We start from the raw sequence: 23,122 nt of genomic DNA on the forward strand, positions 1-23,122 counted from the left end.
GGGGTCATTACATCCTTTTGTGTCGATAATCGGAGACGCCAGGCTCCTTTTAGCCACCTCATCCTTCAGCTTGCTTTTGTTTCTGAATCTTTGTGGCATCCTTGCTTCCCTGCCTGGAGTCAAGGGAGCTGTCTGGCTGCTGCTGAACGTAGTTGTGGCCGAGAGGTTAAGGCGATGGACTCGAAATCCATTGGGGTCTCCCCGCGCAGGATCAAACCCTGCCGACTACGGTTCCTTCACTGCACTTTTGTGCTGATAACTGTGCCTTCCAAGGCTTTTGCTCTCTCTGTCATCATTTCTTGAAAGATTTTGAATGGCACTGTGGAGATACTGCGGATATATAAAATGTATAAAAAATATTATTGGGCTCTCCCCGCACAGGTTTGAGTCCTGCTGACTATGTTCTTCACCTGCACGTCCCCAACAAGCATTTATGCGCCTCCTCTGCAACAAATAAATATGCCGCTAGACTCATTGCATCTGAGGCCCAGTGGCATACAGTTATCTTACAGTGTTTAGTACTCTGCGTTGTGGCTTCAGCAAGCCCTGTTCAAACTGGGGTAATGACAGCCTTTTGTGTCGAGAAAAACTGGGACGCCAGGCTCCTTTTAGCCACTACATCATTCAGCTGGATTTTGTGACTCAATCTTTGTGGCATCTTTGCTTCCCTGCCTCCAGCGAAGAGGGCTGTCTGGCTGCCACTAAATGTAGTCGTGGCCGAGAGGTTAAGGCGATGGACTCGAAATCCATTGGGGTCTCCCCGCGCAGGTTCAAACCCTGTCGACTATGGTTCCTTCGCTGCAATTTTGTGCTGATAACTGTGCCTTCCAAGGCTTTTGCTCCCTCTGCCATCATTTCTTGTAAGATACTGCATGGCATTGTGTGGAGATACTGTGGTTATATGAAATGTGTAAAAAAAATTCATTGGGGTCTTCCCGCACAGGTTTGGGGCCTGCTGACTATGTTCTTCATCTGCATTTCACCAAAAAGCATTCATGCGCCTCCTCTGCAACAGACAAATATGATACTGGACCGTTTTGCAGCAGTGACCCACAGTGGCACGCTGTGATCTTAAAGGGGCTATTACTCTGTATTGTGGCTGCAGCAACCACTTTTCAAATTGGGGTCATTACATCCTTTTGTGTCGATAATCGGAGACGCCAGGCTCCTTTTAGCCACCTCATCCTTCAGCTTGCTTTTGTTTCTGAATCTTTGTGGCATCCTTGCTTCCCTGTCTGGAGTCAAGGGAGCTGTCTGGCTGCTGCTGAACGTAGTTGTGGCCGAGAGGTTAAGGCGATGGACTCGAAATCCATTGGGGTCTCCCTGCGCAGGTTCAAACCCTGCCGACTACGGTTCCTTCACTGCACTTTTGTGCTGATAACTGTGCCTACCAAGGCTTTAGCTCTCTCTGTCATCATTTCTTGAAAGATTTTGCATGGCACTGTGTGGAGATACTGCGGATATATAAAATGTAAAAAAAAAATTATAGGGCTCTCCCCGCACAGGTTTGAGTCCTGCTGACTATGTTCTTCACCTGCACGTCCCCAACAAGCATTTATGCGCCTCCTCTGTAACGGATAAATATGCTGCTAGACTCCTTGCATCTGAGGCCCAGTGGCACACTGTGATCTTACAGTGTTTAGTACTCTGCGTTGTGGCTTCAGCAAGCCCTGTTCAAACTGGGGTAAAGACAGCCTTTTGTGTCGAGAAACTGGGATGCCAGGCTCCTTTTAGCCACTTCATCTTTCAGCTGGATTTTGTGACTCAATCTTTGTGGCATCTTTGTTTCCCTGCCTCCAGCCAAGAGGGCTGCCTGGCTGCCATTAAATGTAGTTGTGTCTGAGAGGTTAAGGCGATGGACTCGAAATCCATTGGGGTCTCCCCGCGCAGGTTCAAACCCTGCCGACTACGGTTCCTTTGCTGCACTTTTGTGCTGATAACTGTGCCTTCCAAGGCTTTTGTCTCTCTCTGCCATCATTTCTTGTAAGATACTGCATGGCACTGTGTGGAGATACTGCGGTTATATGAAATGTGTAAAAAAAATTCATTGGGGTCTTCTCGCACAGGTTTGGGGCCTGCTGACTATGTTCTTCAACTGCATTTCCCCAACAAGCATTCATGAGCCTCCTCTGCAACAGACAAATATGACACTGGACCATTTTGCAGCAGTGGCCCACAGTGGCACGCTGTGATCTTAAAGGGGCTATTACTCTGTATTGTGGCTGCAGCAACCACTTTTCAAATTGGGGTCATTACATGCTTTTGTGTCGATAATCGGAGACGCCAGGCTCCTTTTAGCCACCTCATCCTTCAGCTTGCTTTTGTTTCTGAATCTTTGTGGCATCCTTGCTTCCCTGCCTGGAGTCAAGGGAGCTGTCTGGCTGCTGCTGAACGTAGTTGTGGCCGAGAGGTTAAGGCGATGGACTCGAAATCCATTGGGGTCTCCCCGCGCAGGTTCAAACCCTGCCGACTACGGTTCCTTCACTGCACTCTTGTGCTGATAACTGTGCCTTCCAAGGCTTTAGCTCTCTCTGTCATCATTTCTTGAAAGATTTTGCATGGCACTGTGTGGAGATACTGCGGATATATAAAATGTATAAAAAATATTATTGGGCTCTCCCCGCACAGGTTTGAGTCCTGCTGACTATGTTCTTCACCTGCACGTCCCCAACAAGCATTTATGCGCCTCCTCTGTAACGGATAAATATGCCGCTAGACTCCTTGCATCTGAGGCCCAGTGGCACACTGTGATCTTACAGTGTTTAGTACTTTGCGTTGTGGCTTCAGCAAGCCCTGTTCAAACTGGGGTAATGACAGCCTTTTGTGTCGAGAAACTGGGACGCCAGGCTCCTTTTAGCCACTTCATCTTTCAGCTGGATTTTGTGACTCAATCTTTGTGGCATCTTTGCTTCCCTGCCTCCAGCCAAGAGGGCTGTCTGGCTGCCACTAAATGTAGTCATGGCCGAGAGGTTAAGGCAATGGACTCGAAATCCATTGGGGTCTCCCCGCGCAGGTTCAAACCCTGCCGACTACGGTTCCTTTGCTGCACTTTTGTGCTGATAACTGTGCCTTCCAAGGCTTTTGCTCTCTCTGCCATCATTTCTTGTAAGATACTGCATGGCACTGTGTGGAGATACTGCGGTTATATGAAATGTGTAAAAAAAATTCATTGGGATCTTCCCGCACAGGTTTGGGGCCTGCTGACTATGTTCTTCATCTGCATTTCCCCAACAAGCATTCATGCGCCTCCTCTGCAACAGACAAATATGACACTGGACCGTTTTGCAGCAGTGGCCCACAGTGGCATGCTGTGATCTTAAAGGGGCTATTACTCTGTATTGTGGCTGCAGCAACCACTTTTCAAATTGGGGTCATTACATCCTTTTGTGTCGATAATCGGAGACGCCAGGCTCCTTTTAGCCACCTCATCCTTCAGCTCGCTTTTGTTTCTGAATCTTTGTGGCATCCTTGCTTCCCTGCCTGGAGTCAAGGGAGCTGTCTGGCTGCTGCTGAACGTAGTTGTGGCCGAGAGGTTAAGGCGATGGACTCGAAATCCATTGGGGTCTCCCCGCGCAGGATCAAACCCTGCCGACTACGGTTCCTTCACTGCACTTTTGTGCTGATAACTGTGCCTTCCAAGGCTTTTGCTCTCTCTGTCATCATTTCTTGAAAGATTTTGCATGGCACTGTGTGGAGATACTGCGGATATATAAAATGTATAAAAAATATTATTGGGCTCTCCCCGCACAGGTTTGAGTCCTGCTGACTATGTTCTTCACCTGCACGTCCCCAACAAGCATTTATGCGCCTCCTCTGCAACAAATAAATATGCCGCTAGACTCATTGCATCTGAGGTCCAGTGGCACACAGTTATCTTACAGTGTTTAGTACTCTGCGTTGTGGCTTCAGCAAGCCCTGTTCAAACTGGGGTAAAGACAGCCTTTTGTGTCGAGAAACTGGGATGCCAGGCTCCTTTTAGCCACTTCATCTTTCAGCTGGATTTTGTGACTCAATCTTTGTGGCATCTTTGCTTCCCTGCCTCCAGCCAAGAGGGCTGCCTGGCTGCCACTAAATGTAGTTGTGTCTGAGAGGTTAAGGCGATGGACTCGAAATCCATTGGGGTCTCCCCGCACAGGTTCAAACCCTGCCGACTACGGTTCCTTTGCTGCACTTTTGTGCTGATAACTGTGCCTTCCAAGGCTTTTGTCTCTCTCTGCCATCATTTCTTGTAAGATACTGCATGGCACTGTGTGGAGATACTGCGGTTATATGAAATGTGTAAAAAAAATTCATTGGGGTCTTCTCGCACAGGTTTGGGGCCTGCTGACTATGTTCTTCACCTGCATTTCCCCAACAAGCATTCATGCGCCTCCTCTGCAACAGACGAATATGACACTGGACCGTTTTGCAGCAGTGGCCCACAGTGGCACGCTGTGATCTTAAAGGGGTTATTACTCTGTATTGTGGCTGCAGCAACCACTTTTCAAATTGGGGTCATTACATCCTTTTGTGTCGATAATCGGAGATGCCAGGCTCCTTTTAGCCACCTCATCCTTCAGCTTGCTTTTGTTTCTGAATCTTTGTGGCATCCTTGCTTCCCTGCCTGCAGTCAAGGGAGCTGTCTGGCTGCTGCTGAACATTGTTGTGGCCGAGAGGTTAAGGCGATGGACTTGAAATCCCTCGGGGTCTCCCTGGCAGGTTCAAACCCTGCAGACTACGATTTCTTTTGTACTTTTGTGCTGATAACTGTGCCTTCCAAAGCTTTTGCTCTCTCTGCCGTCATTTCTTGTAAGATACTGCATGGCACTGTGTGGAGATACTGCGGTTATATGAAATGTGTAAAAAAAATTCATTGGGGTCTTCCCGCACAGGTTTGGGGCCTGCTGACTATGTTCTTCACCTGCACGTCCCCAACAAGCATTTATGCACCTCTTCTGCAACGAATAAATATGCCGCTAGACTCCTTGCATCTGAGGCCCAGTGGCACACTGTGATCTTACAGTGTTTAGTACTCTGCGTTGTGGCTTCAGCAAGCCCTGTTCAAACTGGGGTAATGACAGCCTTTTGTGTCGAGAAACTGGGACGCCAGGCTCCTTTTAGCCACGTCATCCTTCAGCTGGATTTTGTGACTCAATCTTGGTGGCATCTTTGCTTCCCTGCCTCCAGCCAAGAGGGCTGTTTGACTGCAGCTATTTTAGTCGTGGCTGAGAGGTTAAGGCAATGGCCTCGAAATCCATTGGGGTCTCCACGCCCAGGTTCAAACCCAGCTGACTACGGTTCCTTTACTGCACTTTTGTGCTGATAACTGTGCCTTCCAAAGCTTTTGCTCTCTCTCTCATAATTTCTTGAAAGATTCTGCATGGCACTGTGTGGACATACTGCGGATATATAAAATGTATAAAAAATATTATTGGGCTCTCCCCGCACAGGTTTGAGTCCTGCTGACTATGTTCTTCACCTGCACGTCCCCAACAAGCATTTATGCGCCTCCTCTGTAACGGATAAATATGCCGCTAGACTCCTTGCATCTGAGGCCCAGTGGCACACTGTGAACTTACAGTGTTTAGTACTCTGCGTTGTGGCTTCAGCAAGCTCTGTTCAAACTGGGGTAATGACAGCCTTTTGTGTCGAGAAACTGGGATGCCAGGCTCCTTTTAGCCACTTCATCTTTCAGCTGGATTTTGTGACTCAATCTTTGTGGCATATTTGCTTCCCTGGCTCCAGCCAAGAGGGCTGTCTGGCTGCCACTAAATGTAGTCGTGGCAGAGAGGTTAAGGCGATGTACTCGAAATCCATTGGGGTCTCCCCGCGCAGGTTCAAACCCTGCCGACTATGGTTTCTTCGCTGCACTTTTGTGCTGATAACTGTGCCTTCCAAGGCTTTTGCTCTCTCTGCCATCATTTCTTGTAAGATACTGCATGGCACTGTGTGGAGATACTGCGGTTATATGAAATGTGTAAAAAAAATTCATTGGGGTCTTCCCGCACAGGTTTGGGGCCTGCTGACTATGTTCTTCACCTCCATTTCCCCAACAAGCATTCATGCGCCTCCTCTGCAACAGACAAATATGACACTGGACCGTTTTGCAGCAGTGGCCCACAGTGGCACGCTGTGATCTTAAAGTGGTTATTACTCTGTATTGTGGCTGCAGCAACCATTTTTCAAATTGGGGCCATTACATCCTTTTGTATCGATAATCGGAGACGCCAGGCTCCTTTTAGCCACCTCATCCTTCAGCTCGCTTTTGTTTCTGAAGCTTTGTGGCATCCTTGCTTCCCTGCCTGGAGTCAAAGGAGCTGTCTGGCTGCTACTGAACGTAGTTGTGGCTGAGAGGTTAAGGCGATGGACTCGAAATCCATTGGGGTCTCCCCTGCAGGTTCAAGCCCTGCCGACTATGGTTCCTTCACTGCACTTTTGTGCTGATAACTGTGCCTTCCAAGGCTTTAGCTCTCTCTGTCATCATTTCTTGAAAGATTTTGCATGGCACTCTGTGGAGATACTGCGGATATATAAAATGTCTAAAAAATATTATTGGGGTCTCCCCGCACAGGTTTGAGTCCTGCTGACTATGTTCTTCACCTGCACATCCCCAACAAGCATTTATGCGCCTCCTCTGTAACGGATATATATGCCGCTAGACTCCTTGCATCTGAGGCCCAGTGGCACACTGTGATCTTACAGTGTTTAGTACTCTGCGCTGTGGCTTCAGCAAGCCCTGTTCAAACTGGGGTAATGACAGCCTTTTGTGTCGAGAAACTGGGACGCCAGGCTCCTTTTAGCCACTTCATCTTTCAGCTGGATTTTGTGACTCAATCTTTGTGGCATCTTTGCTTCCCTGCCTCCAGTCAAGAGGGCTGTCTGGCTGCCACTAAATGTAGTCGTGGCCGAGAGGTTAAGGCGATGGACTCGAAATCCATTGGGGTCTCCCCGCGCAGGTTCAAACCCTGCCGACTACGGTTCCTTCGCTGCACTTTTGTGCTGATAACTGTGCCTTCCAAGGCTTTTGCTCCCTCTGCCATCATTTCTTGTAAGATACTGCATGGCACTGTGTGGAGATACTGCGGTTATATGAAATGTGTAAAAAAATCCATTGGGGTCTCCCCGCGCAGGTTCAAACCCTGCCGACTACGGTTCCTTTGCTGTACTTTTGTGCTGATAACTGTGCTTTCCAAGGCTTTTGCTCGCTCTGCCATTATTTCTTGTAAGATACTGCATGGCACTGTGTGGAGATACTGCGGTTATATGAAATGTGTAAAAAAAATTCATTGGGGTCTTCCCACACAGGTTTGGGGCCTGCTGACTATGTTCTTCACCTGCATTTCCCCAACAAGCATTTATGCGCCTCCTCTGCAACAGACAAATATGACACTGGACCGTTTTGCAGCAGTGGCCCACAGTGGCACGCTGTGATCTTAAAGGGGTTATTACTCTGTATTGTGGCTGCAGCAATCACTTTTCAAATTGGGGTCATTACATCCTTTTGTGTCGATAATCGGAGATGCCAGGCTCCTTTTAGCCACCTCATCCTTCAGCTTGCTTTTGTTTCTGAATCTTTGTGGCATCCTTGCTTCCCTGCCTGGAGTCAAGGGAGCTGTCTGGCTGCTGCTGAACGTAGTTGTGGCCGAGAGGTTAAGGCAATGGACTCGAAATCCATTGGGGTCTCCCTGCGCAGGTTCAAACCCTGCCGACTACGGTTCCTTTGCTGTACTTTTGTGCTGATAACTGTACCTTCCAAAGCTTTTGCTCTCTCTGTCATCATTTCATGAAAGATTCTGCATGGCACTGTGTGGAGATACTGCGGTTATAAAAATGTATTAAAAAATTATCGGGGTCTCCCCGCACAGGTTTGGGTCCTGCTGACTATGTTCTTCACCTGCACGTCCCCAACAAGCATTTATGCACCTCTTCTGCAACGAATAAATATGCCGCTAGACTCCTTGCATCTGAGGCCCAGTGGCACACTGTGATCTTACAGTGTTTAGTACTCTGCGTTGTGGCTTCAGCAAGCCCTGTTCAAACTGGGGTAATGACAGCCTTTTGTGTCGAGAAACTGGGACGCCAGGCTCCTTTTAGCCACGTCATCCTTCAGCTGGATTTTGTGACTCAATCTTGGTGGCATCTTTGCTTCCCTGCCTCCAGCCAAGAGGGCTGTTTGACTGCAGCTATTTTAGTCGTGGCTGAGAGGTTAAGGCAATGGACTCGAAATCCATTGGGGTCTCCACGCACAGGTTCAAACCCAGCTGACTACGGTTCCTTTACTGCACTTTTGTGCTGATAACTGTGCCTTCCAAAGCTTTTGCTCTCTCTGTCATCATTTCTTGAAAGATTCTGCATGGCACTGTGTGGACATACTGCGGATATATAAAATGTATAAAAAATATTATTGGGGTCTCCCCGCACAGGTTTGAGTCCTGCTGACTATGTTCTTCACCTGCACGTCCCCAACAAGCATTTATGCGCCTCCTCTGTAACGGATAAATATGCCGCTAGACTCCTTGCATCTGAGGCCCAGTGGCACACTGTGAACTTACAGTGTTTAGTACTCTGCGTTGTGGCTTCAGCAAGCTCTGTTCAAACTGGGGTAATGACAGCCTTTTGTGTCGAGAAACTGGGATGCCAGGCTCCTTTTAGCCACTTCATCTTTCAGCTGGATTTTGTGACTCAATCTTTGTGGCATATTTGCTTCCCTGGCTCCAGCCAAGAGGGCTGTCTGGCTGCCACTAAATGTAGTCGTGGCAGAGAGGTTAAGGCAATGTACTCGAAATCCATTGGGGTCTCCCCGCGCAGGTTCAAACCCTGCCGACTATGGTTTCTTCGCTGCACTTTTGTGCTGATAACTGTGCCTTCCAAGGCTTTTGCTCTCTCTGCCATCATTTCTTGTAAGATACTGCATGGCACTGTGTGGAGATACTGCGGTTATATGAAATGTGTAAAAAAAATTCATTGGGGTCTTCCCGCACAGGTTTGGGGCCTGCTGACTATGTTCTTCACCTCCATTTCCCCAACAAGCATTCATGCGCCTCCTCTGCAACAGACAAATATGACACTGGACCGTTTTGCAGCAGTGGCCCACAGTGGCACGCTGTGATCTTAAAGTGGTTTATTACTCTGTATTGTGGCTGCAGCAACCATTTTTCAAATTGGGGCCATTACATCCTTTTGTATCGATAATCGGAGACGCCAGGCTCCTTTTAGCCACCTCATCCTTCAGCTCGCTTTTGTTTCTGAAGCTTTGTGGCATCCTTGCTTCCCTGCCTGGAGTCAAAGGAGCTGTCTGGCTGCTACTGAACGTAGTTGTGGCTGAGAGGTTAAGGCGATGGACTCGAAATCCATTGGGGTCTCCCCTGCAGGTTCAAGCCCTGCCGACTATGGTTCCTTCACTGCACTTTTGTGCTGATAACTGTGCCTTCCAAGGCTTTAGCTCTCTCTGTCATCATTTCTTGAAAGATTTTGCATGGCACTCTGTGGAGATACTGCGGATATATAAAATGTATAAAAAATATTATTGGGGTCTCCCCGCACAGGTTTGAGTCCTGCTGACTATGTTCTTCACCTGCACATCCCCAACAAGCATTTATGCGCCTCCTCTGTAACGGATATATATGCCGCTAGACTCCTTGCATCTGAGGCCCAGTGGCACACTGTGATCTTACAGTGTTTAGTACTCTGCGCTGTGGCTTCAGCAAGCCCTGTTCAAACTGGGGTAATGACAGCCTTTTGTGTCGAGAAACTGGGACGCCAGGCTCCTTTTAGCCACTTCATCTTTCAGCTGGATTTTGTGACTCAATCTTTGTGGCATCTTTGCTTCCCTGCCTCCAGTCAAGAGGGCTGTCTGGCTGCCACTAAATGTAGTCGTGGCCGAGAGGTTAAGGCGATGGACTCGAAATCCATTGGGGTCTCCCCGCGCAGGTTCAAACCCTGCCGACTACGGTTCCTTCGCTGCACTTTTGTGCTGATAACTGTGCCTTCCAAGGCTTTTGCTCCCTCTGCCATCATTTCTTGTAAGATACTGCATGGCACTGTGTGGAGATACTGCGGTTATATGAAATGTGTAAAAAAATCCATTGGGGTCTCCCCGCGCAGGTTCAAACCCTGCCGACTACGGTTCCTTTGCTGTACTTTTGTGCTGATAACTGTGCTTTCCAAGGCTTTTGCTCGCTCTGCCATTATTTCTTGTAAGATACTGCATGGCACTGTGTGGAGATACTGCGGTTATATGAAATGTGTAAAAAAAATTCATTGGGGTCTTCCCACACAGGTTTGGGGCCTGCTGACTATGTTCTTCACCTGCATTTCCCCAACAAGCATTTATGCGCCTCCTCTGCAACAGACAAATATGACACTGGACCGTTTTGCAGCAGTGGCCCACAGTGGCACGCTGTGATCTTAAAGGGGTTATTACTCTGTATTGTGGCTGCAGCAATCACTTTTCAAATTGGGGTCATTACATCCTTTTGTGTCGATAATCGGAGATGCCAGGCTCCTTTTAGCCACCTCATCCTTCAGCTTGCTTTTGTTTCTGAATCTTTGTGGCATCCTTGCTTCCCTGCCTGGAGTCAAGGGAGCTGTCTGGCTGCTGCTGAACGTAGTTGTGGCCGAGAGGTTAAGGCAATGGACTCGAAATCCATTGGGGTCTCCCTGCGCAGGTTCAAACCCTGCCGACTACGGTTCCTTTGCTGTACTTTTGTGCTGATAACTGTACCTTCCAAAGCTTTTGCTCTCTCTGTCATCATTTCATGAAAGATTCTGCATGGCACTGTGTGGAGATACTGCGGTTATAAAAATGTATTAAAAAATTATCGGGGTCTCCCCGCACAGGTTTGGGTCCTGCTGACTATGTTCTTCACCTGCACGTCCCCAACAAGCATTTATGCACCTCTTCTGCAACGAATAAATATGCCGCTAGACTCCTTGCATCTGAGGCCCAGTGGCACACTGTGATCTTACAGTGTTTAGTACTCTGCGTTGTGGCTTCAGCAAGCCCTGTTCAAACTGGGGTAATGACAGCCTTTTGTGTCGAGAAACTGGGACGCCAGGCTCCTTTTAGCCACGTCATCCTTCAGCTGGATTTTGTGACTCAATCTTGGTGGCATCTTTGCTTCCCTGCCTCCAGCCAAGAGGGCTGTTTGACTGCAGCTATTTTAGTCGTGGCTGAGAGGTTAAGGCAATGGACTCGAAATCCATTGGGGTCTCCACGCACAGGTTCAAACCCAGCTGACTACGGTTCCTTTACTGCACTTTTGTGCTGATAACTGTGCCTTCCAAAGCTTTTGCTCTCTCTGTCATCATTTCTTGAAAGATTCTGCATGGCACTGTGTGGACATACTGCGGATATATAAAATGTATAAAAAATATTATTGGGGTCTCCCCGCACAGGTTTGAGTCCTGCTGACTATGTTCTTCACCTGCACGTCCCCAACAAGCATTTATGCGCCTCCTCTGTAACGGATAAATATGCCGCTAGACTCCTTGCATCTGAGGCCCAGTGGCACACTGTGAACTTACAGTGTTTAGTACTCTGCGTTGTGGCTTCAGCAAGCTCTGTTCAAACTGGGGTAATGACAGCCTTTTGTGTCGAGAAACTGGGATGCCAGGCTCCTTTTAGCCACTTCAACTTTCAGCTGGATTTTGTGACTCAATCTTTGTGGCATATTTGCTTCCCTGGCTCCAGCCAAGAGGGCTGTCTGGCTGTCACTAAATGTAGTCGTGGCAGAGAGGTTAAGGCGATGGACTCGAAATCCATTGGGGTCTCCCCGCGCAGGTTCAAACCCTGCCAACTATGGTTTCTTCGCTGCACTTTGGTGCTGATAACTGTGCCTTTCAAGGCTTTTGCTCTCTCTGCCATCATTTCTTGTAAGATACTGCATGGCACTGTGTGGAGATACTGCGGTTATATGAAATGTGTAAAAAAAATTAATTGGGGTCTTCCCGCACAGGTTTGGGGCCTGCTGACTATGTTCTTCACCTGCATTTCCCCAAAAAGCATTCATGCGCCTCCTCTGCAACAGACAAATATGACACTGGACCGTTTTGCAGCAGTGGCCCACAGTGACACGCTGTGATCTTAAAGGGGCTATTACTCTGTATTGTGGCTGCAGCAACCATTTTTCAAATTGGGGCCATTACATCCTTTTGTGTCGATAATCGGAGACGCCAGGCTCCTTTTAGCCACCTCATCCTTCAGCTTGCTTTTGTTTCTGAAGCTTTGTGGCATCCTTGCTTCCCTGCCTGGAGTCAAAGGAGCTGTCTGGCTGCTACTGAACGTAGTTGTGGCCGAGAGGTTAAGGCGATGGACTCGAAATCCATTGGGGTCTCCCCTGCAGGTTCAAGCCCTGCCGACTATGGTTCCTTCACTGCACTTTTGTGCTGATAACTGTGCCTTCCAAGGCTTTTGCTCTCTCTGTCATCATTTCTTGAAAGATTTTGCATGGCACTGTGTGGAGATACTGCGGATATATAAAATGTATAAAAAATATTATTGGGGTCTCCCCGCACAGGTTTGAGTCCTGCTGACTATGTTCTTCACCTGCACGTCCCCAACAAGCATTTATGCACCTCCTCTGTAACGGATAAATATGCCGCTAGACTCCTTGCATCTGAGGCCCAGTGGCACACTGTGAACTTACAGTGTTTAGTACTCTGCGTTGTGGCTTCAGCAAGCCCTGTTCAAACTGGGGTAATGACAGCCTTTTGTGTCGAGAAACTGGGACGCCAGGCTCCTTTTAGCCACTTCATCTTTCAGCTGGATTTTGTGACTCAATCTTTGTGGCATATTTGCTTCCCTGCCTCCAGCCAAGAGGGCTGTCTGGCTGCCACTAAATGTAGTCGTGGCCGAGAGGTTAAGGCGATGGACTCGAAATCCATTGGGGTCTCCCTGCGCAGGTTCAAACCCTGCCGACTACGGTTTGTTCGCTGCACTTTTGTGCTGATAACTGTGCCTTCCAAGGCTTTTGCTTTCTCTGCCATCATTTCTTGTAAGATACTGCATGGCAATGTGTGGAGATACTGCGGATATATAAAATGTATAAAAAAAATTCATTGGGGTCTTCCCGCACAGGTTTGGGGCCTGCTGACTATGTTCTTCACCTGCACTTCCCCAACAAGCATCCATGCGCCTCCTCTGCAACAGACAAATATGACACTGGACCGTTTTGCACCAGTGGCCCACAGTGGCACGCTGTGATCTTAAAGATGCTATTACTCTGTATTGTGGCTGCAGCAACCACTTTTCAAATTGGGGTCATTACATCCTTTTGTGTCGATAATCGGAGATGCCAGGCTCCTTTTAGCCACCTCATCCTTCAGCTTGCTTTTGTTTCTGAATCTTTGTGGCATCCTTGCTTCCCTGCCTGCAGTCAAGGGAGCTGTCTGGCTGCTGCTGAACGTAGTTGTGGCCGAGAGGTTAAGGCGATGGACTCGAAATCCATTGGGGTCTCCCCGCGCAGGTTCAAACCCTGCCGACTACGGTTCCTTCACTGCACTTTTGTGCTGATAACTGTGCCTTCCAAGGCTTTTGCTCTTTCTGTCATCATTTCTAGAAAGATTTTGCATGGCACTGTGTGGAGATACTGCGGATATATAAAATGTTTAAAAAATATTATTGGGGTCTCCCCGCACAGGTTTGAGTCCTGCTGACTATGTTCTTCACCTGCACATCCCCAACAAGCATTTATGCGCCTCCTCTGTAACGGATATATATGCCGCTAGACTCCTTGCATCTGAGGCCCAGTGGCACACTGTGATCTTACAGTGTTTAGTACTCTGCGTTGTGGCTTCAGCAAGCCCTGTTCAAACTGGGGTAATGACAGCCTTTTGTGTCGAGAAACTGGGACGCCAGGCTCCTTTTAGCCACTTCATCTTTCAGCTGGATTTTGTGACTCAATCTTTGTGGCATCTTTGCTTCCCTGCCTCCAGTCAAGAGGGCTGTCTGGCTACCACTAAATGTAGTCGTGGCCGAGAGGTTAAGGCGATGGACTCGAAATCCATTGGGGTCTCCCCGCGTAGGTTCAAACCCTGCCGACTACGGTTCCTTCGCTGCACTTTTGTGCTGATAACTGTGCCTTCCAAGGCTTTTGCTCTCTCTGCCATCATTTCTTGTAAGATACTGCATGGCACTGTGTGGAGATACTGCAGTTATATGAAATGTGTAAAAAAAATTCATTGGGGTCTTCCCGCACAGGTTTGGGGCCTGGTGACTATGTTCTTCATCTGCATTTCCCCAACAAGCATTCATGCGCCTCCTCTGCAACAGACAAATATGACACTGGACCGTTTTGCAGCAGTGGCCCACAGTGGCACGCTGGGATCTTAAAGGGGCTATTACTCTGTATTGTGGCTGCAGCAACCACTTTTCAAATTGGGGTCATTACATCCTTTTGTGTCGATAATCGGAGACGCCAGGCTCCTTTTAGCCACCTCATCCTTCAGCTTGCTTTTGTTTCTGAATCTTTGTGGCATCCTTGCTTCCCTGCCTGGAGTCAAGGGAGCTGTCTGGCTGCTGCTGAACGTAGTTGTGGCCGAGAGGTTAAGGCGATGGACTCGAAATCCATTGGGGTCTCCCCGCGCAGGTTCAAACCCTGCCGACTACGGTTCCTTCACTGCACTTTTGTGCTGATAACTGTGCCTTCCAAGGCTTTAGCTCTCTCTGTCATCATTTCTTGAAAGATTTTGCATGGCACTGTGTGGAGATACTGCGGATATATAAAATGTATAAAAAATATTATTGGGCTCTCCCCGCACAGGTTTGAGTCCTGTTGACTATGTTCTTCACCTGCACGTCCCCAACAAGCATTTATGCGCCTCTTCTGTAACGGATAAATATGACACTGGACCGTTTTACAGCAGTGGCCCACAGTGGCACGCTGTGATCTTAAAGGGGTTATTACTCTGTATTGTGGCTGCAGCAACCACTTTTCAAATCGGGGTCATTACATCCTTTGTGTCGATAATCGTAGACGCCAGGCTCCTTTTAGCCACCTCATCCTTCAGCTTGCCTTTGTTTCTGAATCTCTGTGGCATCCTTGCTTCCCTGCATTCAGTCAAGGGAGCTGTCTGGCTGCCACTAAATGTAGTCGTGGCCGAGAGGTTAAGGCGATGGACTCGAAATCCATTGGGGTCTCCCCGCGCAGGTTCAAACCCTGCCGACTACGGTTCCTTCGCTGCACTTTTGTGCTGATAACTGTGCCTTCCAAGGCTTTTCTCTCTCTGCCATCATTTCTTGTAAGATACTGCATGGCACTGTGTGGAGATACTGCGGTTATATGAAATGTGTAAAAAAAATCCATTGGGGTCTCCCCGCGCAGGTTCAAACCCTGCCGACTACGGTTCCTTTGCTGTACTTTTGTGCTGATAACTGTGCCTTCCAAGGCTTTTGCTCGCTCTGCCATTATTTCTTGTAAGATACTGCATGGCACTGTGTGGAGATACTGCGGTTATATGAAATGTGTAAAAAAAATTCATTGAGGTCTTCCCACACAGGTTTGGGGCCTGCTGACTATGTTCTTCACCTGCATTTCCCCAACAAGCATTTATGCGCCTCCTCTGCAACAGACAAATATGACACTGGACCGTTTTGCAGCAGTGGACCACAGTGGAACGCTGTGATCTTAAAAGGGTTATTACTCTGTATTGTGGCTGCAGCAATCACTTTTCAAATTGGGGTCATTACATCCTTTTGTGTCGATAATCGGAGATGCCAGGCTCCTTTTAGCCACCTCATCCTTCAGCTTGCTTTTGTTTCTGAATCTTTGTGGCATCCTTGCTTCCCTGCCTGGAGTCAAGGGAGCTGTCTGGCTGCTGCTGAACGTAGTTGTGGCCGAGAGATTAAAGCGATGGACTCGAAATCCATTGGGGTCTCCCCGCGCAGGTTCAAACCCTGCCGACTACGGTTCCTTTGCTGTACTTTTGTGCTGATAACTGTACCTTCCAAAGCTTTTGCTCTCTCTGTCATCATTTCATGAAAGATTCTGCATGGCACTGTGTGGAGATACTGCGGTTATAAAAATGTATTAAAAAATTATCGGGGTCTCCCCGCACAGGTTTGGGTCCTGCTGACTATGTTCTTCACCTGCACGTCCCCAACAAGCATTTATGCACCTCTTCTGCAACGAATAAATATGCCGCTAGACTCCTTGCATCTGAGGCCCAGTGGCACACTGTGATCTTACAGTGTTTAGTACTCTGCGTTGTGGCTTCAGCAAGCCCTGTTCAAACTGGGGTAATGACAGCCTTTTGTGTCGAGAAACTGGGACGCCAGGCTCCTTTTAGCCACGTCATCCTTCAGCTGGATTTTGTGACTCAATCTTGGTGGCATCTTTGCTTCCCTGCCTCCAGCCAAGAGGGCTGTTTGACTGCAGCTATTTTAGTCGTGGCTGAGAGGTTAAGGCAATGGACTCGAAATCCATTGGGGTCTCCACGCACAGGTTCAAACCCAGCTGACTACGGTTCCTTTACTGCACTTTTGTGCTGATAACTGTGCCTTCCAAAGCTTTTGCTCTCTCTGTCATAATTTCTTGAAAGATTCTGCATGGCACTGTGTGGATATACTGCGGATATATAAAATGTATAAAAAATATTATTGGGGTCTCCCCGCACAGGTTTGAGTCCTGCTGACTATGTTCTTCACCTGCACGTCCCCAACAAGCATTTATGCGCCTCCTCTGTAACGGATAAATATGCCGCTAGACTCCTTGCATCTGAGGCCCAGTGGCACACTGTGAACTTACAGTGTTTAGTACTCTGCGTTGTGGCTTCAGCAAGCCCTGTTCAAACTGGGGTAATGACAGCCTTTTGTGTCGAGAAACTGGGACGCCAGGCTCCTTTTAGCCACTTCATCTTTCAGCTGGATTTTGTGACTCAATCTTTGTGGCATATTTGCTTCCCTGCCTCCAGCCAAGAGGGCTGTCTGGCTGCCACTAAATGTAGTCGTGGCCGAGAGGTTAAGGCGATGGACTCGAAATCCATTGGGGTCTCCCCGCGCAGGTTCAAACCCTGCCGACTACGGTTTGTTCGCTGCACTTTTGTGCTGATAACTGTGCCTTCCAAGGCTTTTGCTTTCTCTGCCATCATTTCTTGTAAGATACTGCATGGCAATGTGTGGAGATACTGCGGATATATAAAATGTATAAAAAAAATTCATTGGGGTCTTCCCGCACAGGTTTGGGGCCTGCTGACTATGTTCTTCACCTGCACTTCCCCAACAAGCATCCATGCGCCTCCTCTGCAACAGACAAATATGACACTGGACCGTTTTGCACCAGTGGCCCACAGTGGCACGCTGTGATCTTAAAGATGCTATTACTCTGTATTGTGGCTGCAGCAACCACTTTTCAAATTGGGGTCATTACATCCTTTTGTGTCGATAATCGGAGATGCCAGGCTCCTTTTAGCCACCTCATCCTTCAGCTTGCTTTTGTTTCTGAATCTTTGTGGCATCCTTGCTTCCCTGCCTGCAGTCAAGGGAGCTGTCTGGCTGCTGCTGAAAGTAGTTGTGGCCGAGAGGTTAAGGCGATGGACTCGAAATCCATTGGGGTCTCCCCGCGCAGGTTCAAACCCTGCCGACTACGGTTCCTTCACTGCACTTTTGTGCTGATAACTGTGCCTTCCAAGGCTTTTGCTCTTTCTGTCATCATTTCTAGAAAGATTTTGCATGGCACTGTGTGGAGATACTGCGGATATATAAAATGTTTAAAAAATATTATTGGGGTCTCCCCGCACAGGTTTGAGTCCTGCTGACTATGTTCTTCACCTGCACATCCCCAACAAGCATTTATGCGCCTCCTCTGTAACGGATATATATGCCGCTAGACTCCTTGCATCTGAGGCCCAGTGGCACACTGTGATCTTACAGTGTTTAGTACTCTGCGTTGTGGCTTCAGCAAGCCCTGTTCAAACTGGGGTAATGACAGCCTTTTGTGTCGAGAAACTGGGACGCCAGGCTCCTTTTAGCCACTTCATCTTTCAGCTGGATTTTGTGACTCAATCTTTGTGGCATCTTTGCTTCCCTGCCTCCAGTCAAGAGGGCTGTCTGGCTGCCACTAAATGTAGTCGTGGCCGAGAGGTTAAGGCGATGGACTCGAAATCCATTGGGGTCTCCCTGCGTAGGTTCAAACCCTGCCGACTACGGTTCCTTCGCTGCACTTTTGTGCTGATAACTGTGCCTTCCAAGGCTTTTGCTCTCTCTGCCATCATTTCTTGTAAGATACTGCATGGCACTGTGTGGAGATACTGCAGTTATATGAAATGTGTAAAAAAAATTCATTGGGGTCTTCCCGCACAGGTTTGGGGCCTGGTGACTATGTTCTTCATCTGCATTTCCCCAACAAGCATTCATGCGCCTCCTCTGCAACAGACAAATATGACACTGGACCGTTTTGCAGCAGTGGCCCACAGTGGCACGCTGGGATCTTAAAGGGGCTATTACTCTGTATTGTGGCTGCAGCAACCACTTTTCAAATTGGGGTCATTACATCCTTTTGTGTCGATAATCGGAGACGCCAGGCTCCTTTTAGCCACCTCATCCTTCAGCTTGCTTTTGTTTCTGAATCTTTGTGGCATCCTTGCTTCCCTGCCTGGAGTCAAGGGAGCTGTCTGGCTGCTGCTGAACGTAGTTGTGGCCGAGAGGTTAAGGCGATGGACTCGAAATCCATTGGGGTCTCCCCGCGCAGGTTCAAACCCTGCCGACTACGGTTCCTTCACTGCACTTTTGTGCTGATAACTGTGCCTTCCAAGGCTTTAGCTCTCTCTGTCATCATTTCTTGAAAGATTTTGCATGGCACTGTGTGGAGATACTGCGGATATATAAAATGTATAAAAAATATTATTGGGCTCTCCCCGCACAGGTTTGAGTCCTGTTGACTATGTTCTTCACCTGCACGTCCCCAACAAGCATTTATGCGCCTCTTCTGTAACGGATAAATATGACACTGGACCGTTTTACAGCAGTGGCCCACAGTGGCACGCTGTGATCTTAAAGGGGTTATTACTCTGTATTGTGGCTGCAGCAACCACTTTTCAAATCGGGGTCATTACATCCTTTGTGTCGATAATCGTAGACGCCAGGCTCCTTTTAGCCACCTCATCCTTCAGCTTGCCTTTGTTTCTGAATCTCTGTGGCATCCTTGCTTCCCTGCATTCAGTCAAGGGAGCTGTCTGGCTGCCACTGAATGTAGTCGTGGCCGAGAGGTTAAGGCGATGGACTCGAAATCCATTGGGGTCTCCCCGCGCAGGTTCAAACCCTGCCGACTACGGTTCCTTCGCTGCACTTTTGTGCTGATAACTGTGCCTTCCAAGGCTTTTCTCTCTCTGCCATCATTTCTTGTAAGATACTGCATGGCACTGTGTGGAGATACTGCGGTTATATGAAATGTGTAAAAAAAATCCATTGGGGTCTCCCCGCGCAGGTTCAAACCCTGCCGACTACGGTTCCTTTGCTGTACTTTTGTGCTGATAACTGTGCCTTCCAAGGCTTTTGCTCGCTCTGCCATTATTTCTTGTAAGATACTGCATGGCACTGTGTGGAGATACTGCGGTTATATGAAATGTGTAAAAAAAATTCATTGGGGTCTTCCCGCACAGGTTTGGGGCCTGCTGACTATGTTCTTCACCTGCATTTCCCCAACAAGCATTCATGCGCCTCCTCTGCAACAGACAAATATGACACTGGACCGTTTTGCAGCAGTGGCCCACAGTGGCACGCTGTGATCTTAAAGGGGTTATTACTCTGTATTGTGGCTGCAGCAACCATTTTTCAAATTGGGGCCATTACATCCTTTTGTGTCGATAATCGGAGACGCCAGGCTCCTTTTAGCCACCTCATCCTTCAGCTTGCTTTTGTTTCTGAAGCTTTGTGGCATCCTTGCTTCCCTGCCTGGAGTCAAAGGAGCTGTCTGGCTGCTACTGAACGTAGTTGTGGCCGAGAGGTTAAGGCGATGGACTCGAAATCCATTGGGGTCTCCCCTGCAGGTTCAAGCCCTGCCGACTATGGTTCTTTCACTGCACTTTTGTGCTGATAACTGTGCCTTCCAAGGCTTTTGCTCTCTCTGTCATCATTTCTTGAAAGATTTTGCATGGCACTGTGTGGAGATACTGCGGATATATAAAATGTATAAAAAATATTATTGGGGTCTCCCCGCACAGGTTTGAGTCCTGCTGACTATGTTCTTCACCTGCACGTCCCCAACAAGCATTTATGCACCTCCTCTGTAACGGATAAATATGCCGCTAGACTCCTTGCATCTGAGGCCCAGTGGCACACTGTGAACTTACAGTGTTTAGTACTCTGCGTTGTGGCTTCAGCAAGCCCTGTTCAAACTGGGGTAATGACAGCCTTTTGTGTCGAGAAACTGGGACGCCAGGCTCCTTTTAGCCACTTCATCTTTCAGCTGGATTTTGTGACTCAATCTTTGTGGCATATTTGCTTCCCTGCCTCCAGCCAAGAGGGCTGTCTGGCTGCCACTAAATGTAGTCGTGGCCGAGAGGTTAAGGCGATGGACTCGAAATCCATTGGGGTCTCCCCGCGCAGGTTCAAACCCTGCCGACTACGGTTTGTTTGCTGCACTTTTGTGCTGATAACTGTGCCTTCCAAGGCTTTTGCTTTCTCTGCCATCATTTCTTGTAAGATACTGCATGGCAATGTGTGGAGATACTGCGGATATATAAAATGTATAAAAAAAATTCATTGGGGTCTTCCCGCACAGGTTTGGGGCCTGCTGACTATGTTCTTCACCTGCACTTCCCCAACAAGCATCCATGCGCCTCCTCTGCAACAGACAAATATGACACTGGACCGTTTTGCACCAGTGGCCCACAGTGGCACGCTGTGATCTTAAAGATGCTATTACTCTGTATTGTGGCTGCAGCAACCACTTTTCAAATTGGGGTCATTACATCCTTTTGTGTCGATAATCGGAGATGCCAGGCTCCTTTTAGCCACCTCATCCTTCAGCTTGCTTTTGTTTCTGAATCTTTGTGGCATCCTTGCTTCCCTGCCTGCAGTCAAGGGAGCTGTCTGGCTGCTGCTGAAAGTAGTTGTGGCTGAGAGGTTAAGGCGATGGACTCGAAATCCATTGGGGTCTCCCCGCGCAGGTTCAAACCCTGCCGACTACGGTTCCTTCACTGCACTTTTGTGCTGATAACTGTGCCTTCCAAGGCTTTTGCTCTTTCTGTCATCATTTCTAGAAAGATTTTGCATGGCACTGTGTGGAGATACTGCGGATATATAAAATGTTTAAAAAATATTATTGGGGTCTCCCCGCACAGGTTTGAGTCCTGCTGACTATGTTCTTCACCTGCACATCCCCAACAAGCATTTATGCGCCTCCTCTGTAACGGATAAATATGCCGCTAGACTCCTTGCATCTGAGGCCCAGTGGCACACTGTGAACTTACAGTGTTTAGTACTCTGCGTTGTGGCTTCAGCAAGCTCTGTTCAAACTGGGGTAATGACAGCCTTTTGTGTCGAGAAACTGGGATGCCAGGCTCCTTTTAGCCTCTTCATCTTTCAGCTGGATTTTGTGACTCAATCTTTGTGGCATATTTGCTTCCCTGGCTCCAGCCAAGAGGGCTGTCTGGCTGCCACTAAATGTAGTCGTGGCAGAGAGGTTAAGGCGATGTACTCGAAATCCATTGGGGTCTCCCCGCGCAGGTTCAAACCCTGCTGACTATGGTTTCTTCGCTGCACTTTTGTGCTGATAACTGTGCCTTCCAAGGCTTTTGCTCTCTCTGCCATCATTTCTTGTAAGATACTGCATGGCACTGTGTGGAGATACTGCGGTTATATGAAATGTGTAAAAAAAATTCATTGGGGTCTTCCCGCACAGGTTTGGGGCCTGCTGACTATGTTCTTCACCTGCATTTCCCCAACAAGCATTCATGCGCCTCCTCTGCAACAGACAAATATGACACTGGACCGTTTTGCAGCAGTGGCCCACAGTGGCACGCTGTGATCTTAAAGGGGTTATTACTCTGTATTGTGGCTGCAGCAACCATTTTTCAAATTGGGGCCATTACATCCTTTTGTGTCGATAATCGGAGACGCCAGGCTCCTTTTAGCCACCTCATCCTTCAGCTTGCTTTTGTTTCTGAAGCTTTGTGGCATCCTTGCTTCCCTGCCTGGAGTCAAAGGAGCTGTCTGGCTGCTACTGAACGTAGTTGTGGCCGAGAGGTTAAGGCGATGGACTCGAAATCCATTGGGGTCTCCCCTGCAGGTTCAAGCCCTGCCGACTATGGTTCTTTCACTGCACTTTTGTGCTGATAACTGTGCCTTCCAAGGCTTTTGCTCTCTCTGTCATCATTTCTTGAAAGATTTTGCATGGCACTGTGTGGAGATACTGCGGATATATAAAATGTATAAAAAATATTATTGGGGTCTCCCCGCACAGGTTTGAGTCCTGCTGACTATGTTCTTCACCTGCACGTCCCCAACAAGCATTTATGCACCTCCTCTGTAACGGATAAATATGCCGCTAGACTCCTTGCATCTGAGGCCCAGTGGCACACTGTGAACTTACAGTGTTTAGTACTCTGCGTTGTGGCTTCAGCAAGCCCTGTTCAAACTGGGGTAATGACAGCCTTTTGTGTCGAGAAACTGGGACGCCAGGCTCCTTTTAGCCACTTCATCTTTCAGCTGGATTTTGTGACTCAATCTTTGTGGCATCTTTGCTTCCCTGCCTCCAGCCAAGAGGGCTGTCTGGCTGCCACTAAATGTAGTCGTGGCCGAGAGGTTAAGGCGATGGACTCGAAATCCATTGGGGTCTCCCCGCGCAGGTTCAAACCCTGCCGACTACGGTTTGTTCGCTGCACTTTTGTGCTGATAACTGTGCCTTCCAAGGCTTTTGCTTTCTCTGCCATCATTTCTTGTAAGATACTGCATGGCAATGTGTGGAGATACTGCGGATATATAAAATGTATAAAAAAAATTCATTGGGGTCTTCCCGCACAGGTTTGGGGCCTGCTGACTATGTTCTTCACCTGCACTTCCCCAACAAGCATCCATGCGCCTCCTCTGCAACAGACAAATATGACACTGGACCGTTTTGCACCAGTGGCCCACAGTGGCACGCTGTGATCTTAAAGATGCTATTACTCTGTATTGTGGCTGCAGCAACCACTTTTCAAATTGGGG

General features: G+C 48.3%; 35 non-coding genes across 35 annotated transcripts; all 35 read left to right on the forward strand.

Moving 5' to 3' along the window:
- Positions 1 to 148: 148 nt before the first annotated feature.
- trnas-cga (transfer RNA serine (anticodon CGA)) lies at positions 149 to 230 on the forward strand. Its single transcript has one exon. It is a non-coding gene; the product is annotated as a tRNA-Ser (tRNA).
- A 477-nt stretch (positions 231 to 707) lies between these two features.
- On the forward strand, positions 708 to 789 carry trnas-cga (transfer RNA serine (anticodon CGA)). Its single transcript has one exon. It is a non-coding gene; the product is annotated as a tRNA-Ser (tRNA).
- Positions 790 to 1,270: 481 nt separating this feature from the next.
- On the forward strand, positions 1,271 to 1,352 carry trnas-cga (transfer RNA serine (anticodon CGA)). The gene has a single exon. It is a non-coding gene; the product is annotated as a tRNA-Ser (tRNA).
- Positions 1,353 to 1,829: 477 nt separating this feature from the next.
- trnas-cga (transfer RNA serine (anticodon CGA)) lies at positions 1,830 to 1,911 on the forward strand. Its single transcript has one exon. It is a non-coding gene; the product is annotated as a tRNA-Ser (tRNA).
- Positions 1,912 to 2,393: 482 nt separating this feature from the next.
- On the forward strand, positions 2,394 to 2,475 carry trnas-cga (transfer RNA serine (anticodon CGA)). Its single transcript has one exon. It is a non-coding gene; the product is annotated as a tRNA-Ser (tRNA).
- A 477-nt stretch (positions 2,476 to 2,952) lies between these two features.
- Positions 2,953 to 3,034, forward strand: trnas-cga (transfer RNA serine (anticodon CGA)). Its single transcript has one exon. It is a non-coding gene; the product is annotated as a tRNA-Ser (tRNA).
- A 481-nt stretch (positions 3,035 to 3,515) lies between these two features.
- trnas-cga (transfer RNA serine (anticodon CGA)) lies at positions 3,516 to 3,597 on the forward strand. The gene has a single exon. It is a non-coding gene; the product is annotated as a tRNA-Ser (tRNA).
- Positions 3,598 to 4,074: 477 nt separating this feature from the next.
- trnas-cga (transfer RNA serine (anticodon CGA)) lies at positions 4,075 to 4,156 on the forward strand. The gene has a single exon. It is a non-coding gene; the product is annotated as a tRNA-Ser (tRNA).
- A 1,597-nt stretch (positions 4,157 to 5,753) lies between these two features.
- trnas-cga (transfer RNA serine (anticodon CGA)) lies at positions 5,754 to 5,835 on the forward strand. Its single transcript has one exon. It is a non-coding gene; the product is annotated as a tRNA-Ser (tRNA).
- A 481-nt stretch (positions 5,836 to 6,316) lies between these two features.
- Positions 6,317 to 6,397, forward strand: trnas-cga (transfer RNA serine (anticodon CGA)). Its single transcript has one exon. It is a non-coding gene; the product is annotated as a tRNA-Ser (tRNA).
- Positions 6,398 to 6,874: 477 nt separating this feature from the next.
- On the forward strand, positions 6,875 to 6,956 carry trnas-cga (transfer RNA serine (anticodon CGA)). Its single transcript has one exon. It is a non-coding gene; the product is annotated as a tRNA-Ser (tRNA).
- A 655-nt stretch (positions 6,957 to 7,611) lies between these two features.
- On the forward strand, positions 7,612 to 7,693 carry trnas-cga (transfer RNA serine (anticodon CGA)). The gene has a single exon. It is a non-coding gene; the product is annotated as a tRNA-Ser (tRNA).
- A 1,033-nt stretch (positions 7,694 to 8,726) lies between these two features.
- trnas-cga (transfer RNA serine (anticodon CGA)) lies at positions 8,727 to 8,808 on the forward strand. Its single transcript has one exon. It is a non-coding gene; the product is annotated as a tRNA-Ser (tRNA).
- A 482-nt stretch (positions 8,809 to 9,290) lies between these two features.
- On the forward strand, positions 9,291 to 9,371 carry trnas-cga (transfer RNA serine (anticodon CGA)). Its single transcript has one exon. It is a non-coding gene; the product is annotated as a tRNA-Ser (tRNA).
- A 477-nt stretch (positions 9,372 to 9,848) lies between these two features.
- On the forward strand, positions 9,849 to 9,930 carry trnas-cga (transfer RNA serine (anticodon CGA)). Its single transcript has one exon. It is a non-coding gene; the product is annotated as a tRNA-Ser (tRNA).
- A 655-nt stretch (positions 9,931 to 10,585) lies between these two features.
- trnas-cga (transfer RNA serine (anticodon CGA)) lies at positions 10,586 to 10,667 on the forward strand. Its single transcript has one exon. It is a non-coding gene; the product is annotated as a tRNA-Ser (tRNA).
- A 1,033-nt stretch (positions 10,668 to 11,700) lies between these two features.
- trnas-cga (transfer RNA serine (anticodon CGA)) lies at positions 11,701 to 11,782 on the forward strand. The gene has a single exon. It is a non-coding gene; the product is annotated as a tRNA-Ser (tRNA).
- A 481-nt stretch (positions 11,783 to 12,263) lies between these two features.
- On the forward strand, positions 12,264 to 12,344 carry trnas-cga (transfer RNA serine (anticodon CGA)). The gene has a single exon. It is a non-coding gene; the product is annotated as a tRNA-Ser (tRNA).
- Positions 12,345 to 12,821: 477 nt separating this feature from the next.
- trnas-cga (transfer RNA serine (anticodon CGA)) lies at positions 12,822 to 12,903 on the forward strand. Its single transcript has one exon. It is a non-coding gene; the product is annotated as a tRNA-Ser (tRNA).
- Positions 12,904 to 13,384: 481 nt separating this feature from the next.
- On the forward strand, positions 13,385 to 13,466 carry trnas-cga (transfer RNA serine (anticodon CGA)). Its single transcript has one exon. It is a non-coding gene; the product is annotated as a tRNA-Ser (tRNA).
- Positions 13,467 to 13,943: 477 nt separating this feature from the next.
- On the forward strand, positions 13,944 to 14,025 carry trnas-cga (transfer RNA serine (anticodon CGA)). The gene has a single exon. It is a non-coding gene; the product is annotated as a tRNA-Ser (tRNA).
- Positions 14,026 to 14,506: 481 nt separating this feature from the next.
- trnas-cga (transfer RNA serine (anticodon CGA)) lies at positions 14,507 to 14,588 on the forward strand. Its single transcript has one exon. It is a non-coding gene; the product is annotated as a tRNA-Ser (tRNA).
- Positions 14,589 to 15,067: 479 nt separating this feature from the next.
- trnas-cga (transfer RNA serine (anticodon CGA)) lies at positions 15,068 to 15,149 on the forward strand. Its single transcript has one exon. It is a non-coding gene; the product is annotated as a tRNA-Ser (tRNA).
- Positions 15,150 to 15,804: 655 nt separating this feature from the next.
- On the forward strand, positions 15,805 to 15,886 carry trnas-cga (transfer RNA serine (anticodon CGA)). Its single transcript has one exon. It is a non-coding gene; the product is annotated as a tRNA-Ser (tRNA).
- A 1,033-nt stretch (positions 15,887 to 16,919) lies between these two features.
- On the forward strand, positions 16,920 to 17,001 carry trnas-cga (transfer RNA serine (anticodon CGA)). Its single transcript has one exon. It is a non-coding gene; the product is annotated as a tRNA-Ser (tRNA).
- Positions 17,002 to 17,482: 481 nt separating this feature from the next.
- trnas-cga (transfer RNA serine (anticodon CGA)) lies at positions 17,483 to 17,564 on the forward strand. The gene has a single exon. It is a non-coding gene; the product is annotated as a tRNA-Ser (tRNA).
- A 477-nt stretch (positions 17,565 to 18,041) lies between these two features.
- On the forward strand, positions 18,042 to 18,123 carry trnas-cga (transfer RNA serine (anticodon CGA)). Its single transcript has one exon. It is a non-coding gene; the product is annotated as a tRNA-Ser (tRNA).
- A 481-nt stretch (positions 18,124 to 18,604) lies between these two features.
- On the forward strand, positions 18,605 to 18,686 carry trnas-cga (transfer RNA serine (anticodon CGA)). Its single transcript has one exon. It is a non-coding gene; the product is annotated as a tRNA-Ser (tRNA).
- Positions 18,687 to 19,165: 479 nt separating this feature from the next.
- trnas-cga (transfer RNA serine (anticodon CGA)) lies at positions 19,166 to 19,247 on the forward strand. The gene has a single exon. It is a non-coding gene; the product is annotated as a tRNA-Ser (tRNA).
- A 655-nt stretch (positions 19,248 to 19,902) lies between these two features.
- On the forward strand, positions 19,903 to 19,983 carry trnas-cga (transfer RNA serine (anticodon CGA)). The gene has a single exon. It is a non-coding gene; the product is annotated as a tRNA-Ser (tRNA).
- Positions 19,984 to 20,460: 477 nt separating this feature from the next.
- On the forward strand, positions 20,461 to 20,542 carry trnas-cga (transfer RNA serine (anticodon CGA)). Its single transcript has one exon. It is a non-coding gene; the product is annotated as a tRNA-Ser (tRNA).
- Positions 20,543 to 21,023: 481 nt separating this feature from the next.
- Positions 21,024 to 21,105, forward strand: trnas-cga (transfer RNA serine (anticodon CGA)). Its single transcript has one exon. It is a non-coding gene; the product is annotated as a tRNA-Ser (tRNA).
- A 477-nt stretch (positions 21,106 to 21,582) lies between these two features.
- Positions 21,583 to 21,664, forward strand: trnas-cga (transfer RNA serine (anticodon CGA)). Its single transcript has one exon. It is a non-coding gene; the product is annotated as a tRNA-Ser (tRNA).
- Positions 21,665 to 22,145: 481 nt separating this feature from the next.
- On the forward strand, positions 22,146 to 22,226 carry trnas-cga (transfer RNA serine (anticodon CGA)). The gene has a single exon. It is a non-coding gene; the product is annotated as a tRNA-Ser (tRNA).
- Positions 22,227 to 22,703: 477 nt separating this feature from the next.
- Positions 22,704 to 22,785, forward strand: trnas-cga (transfer RNA serine (anticodon CGA)). Its single transcript has one exon. It is a non-coding gene; the product is annotated as a tRNA-Ser (tRNA).
- The last annotated feature ends 337 nt before the right edge of the window (positions 22,786 to 23,122 follow it).

This window comes from Carassius carassius, chromosome 27 (genome assembly GCF_963082965.1).
Source record: "Carassius carassius chromosome 27, fCarCar2.1, whole genome shotgun sequence".
Taxonomy (NCBI): domain Eukaryota; kingdom Metazoa; phylum Chordata; class Actinopteri; order Cypriniformes; family Cyprinidae; genus Carassius; species Carassius carassius.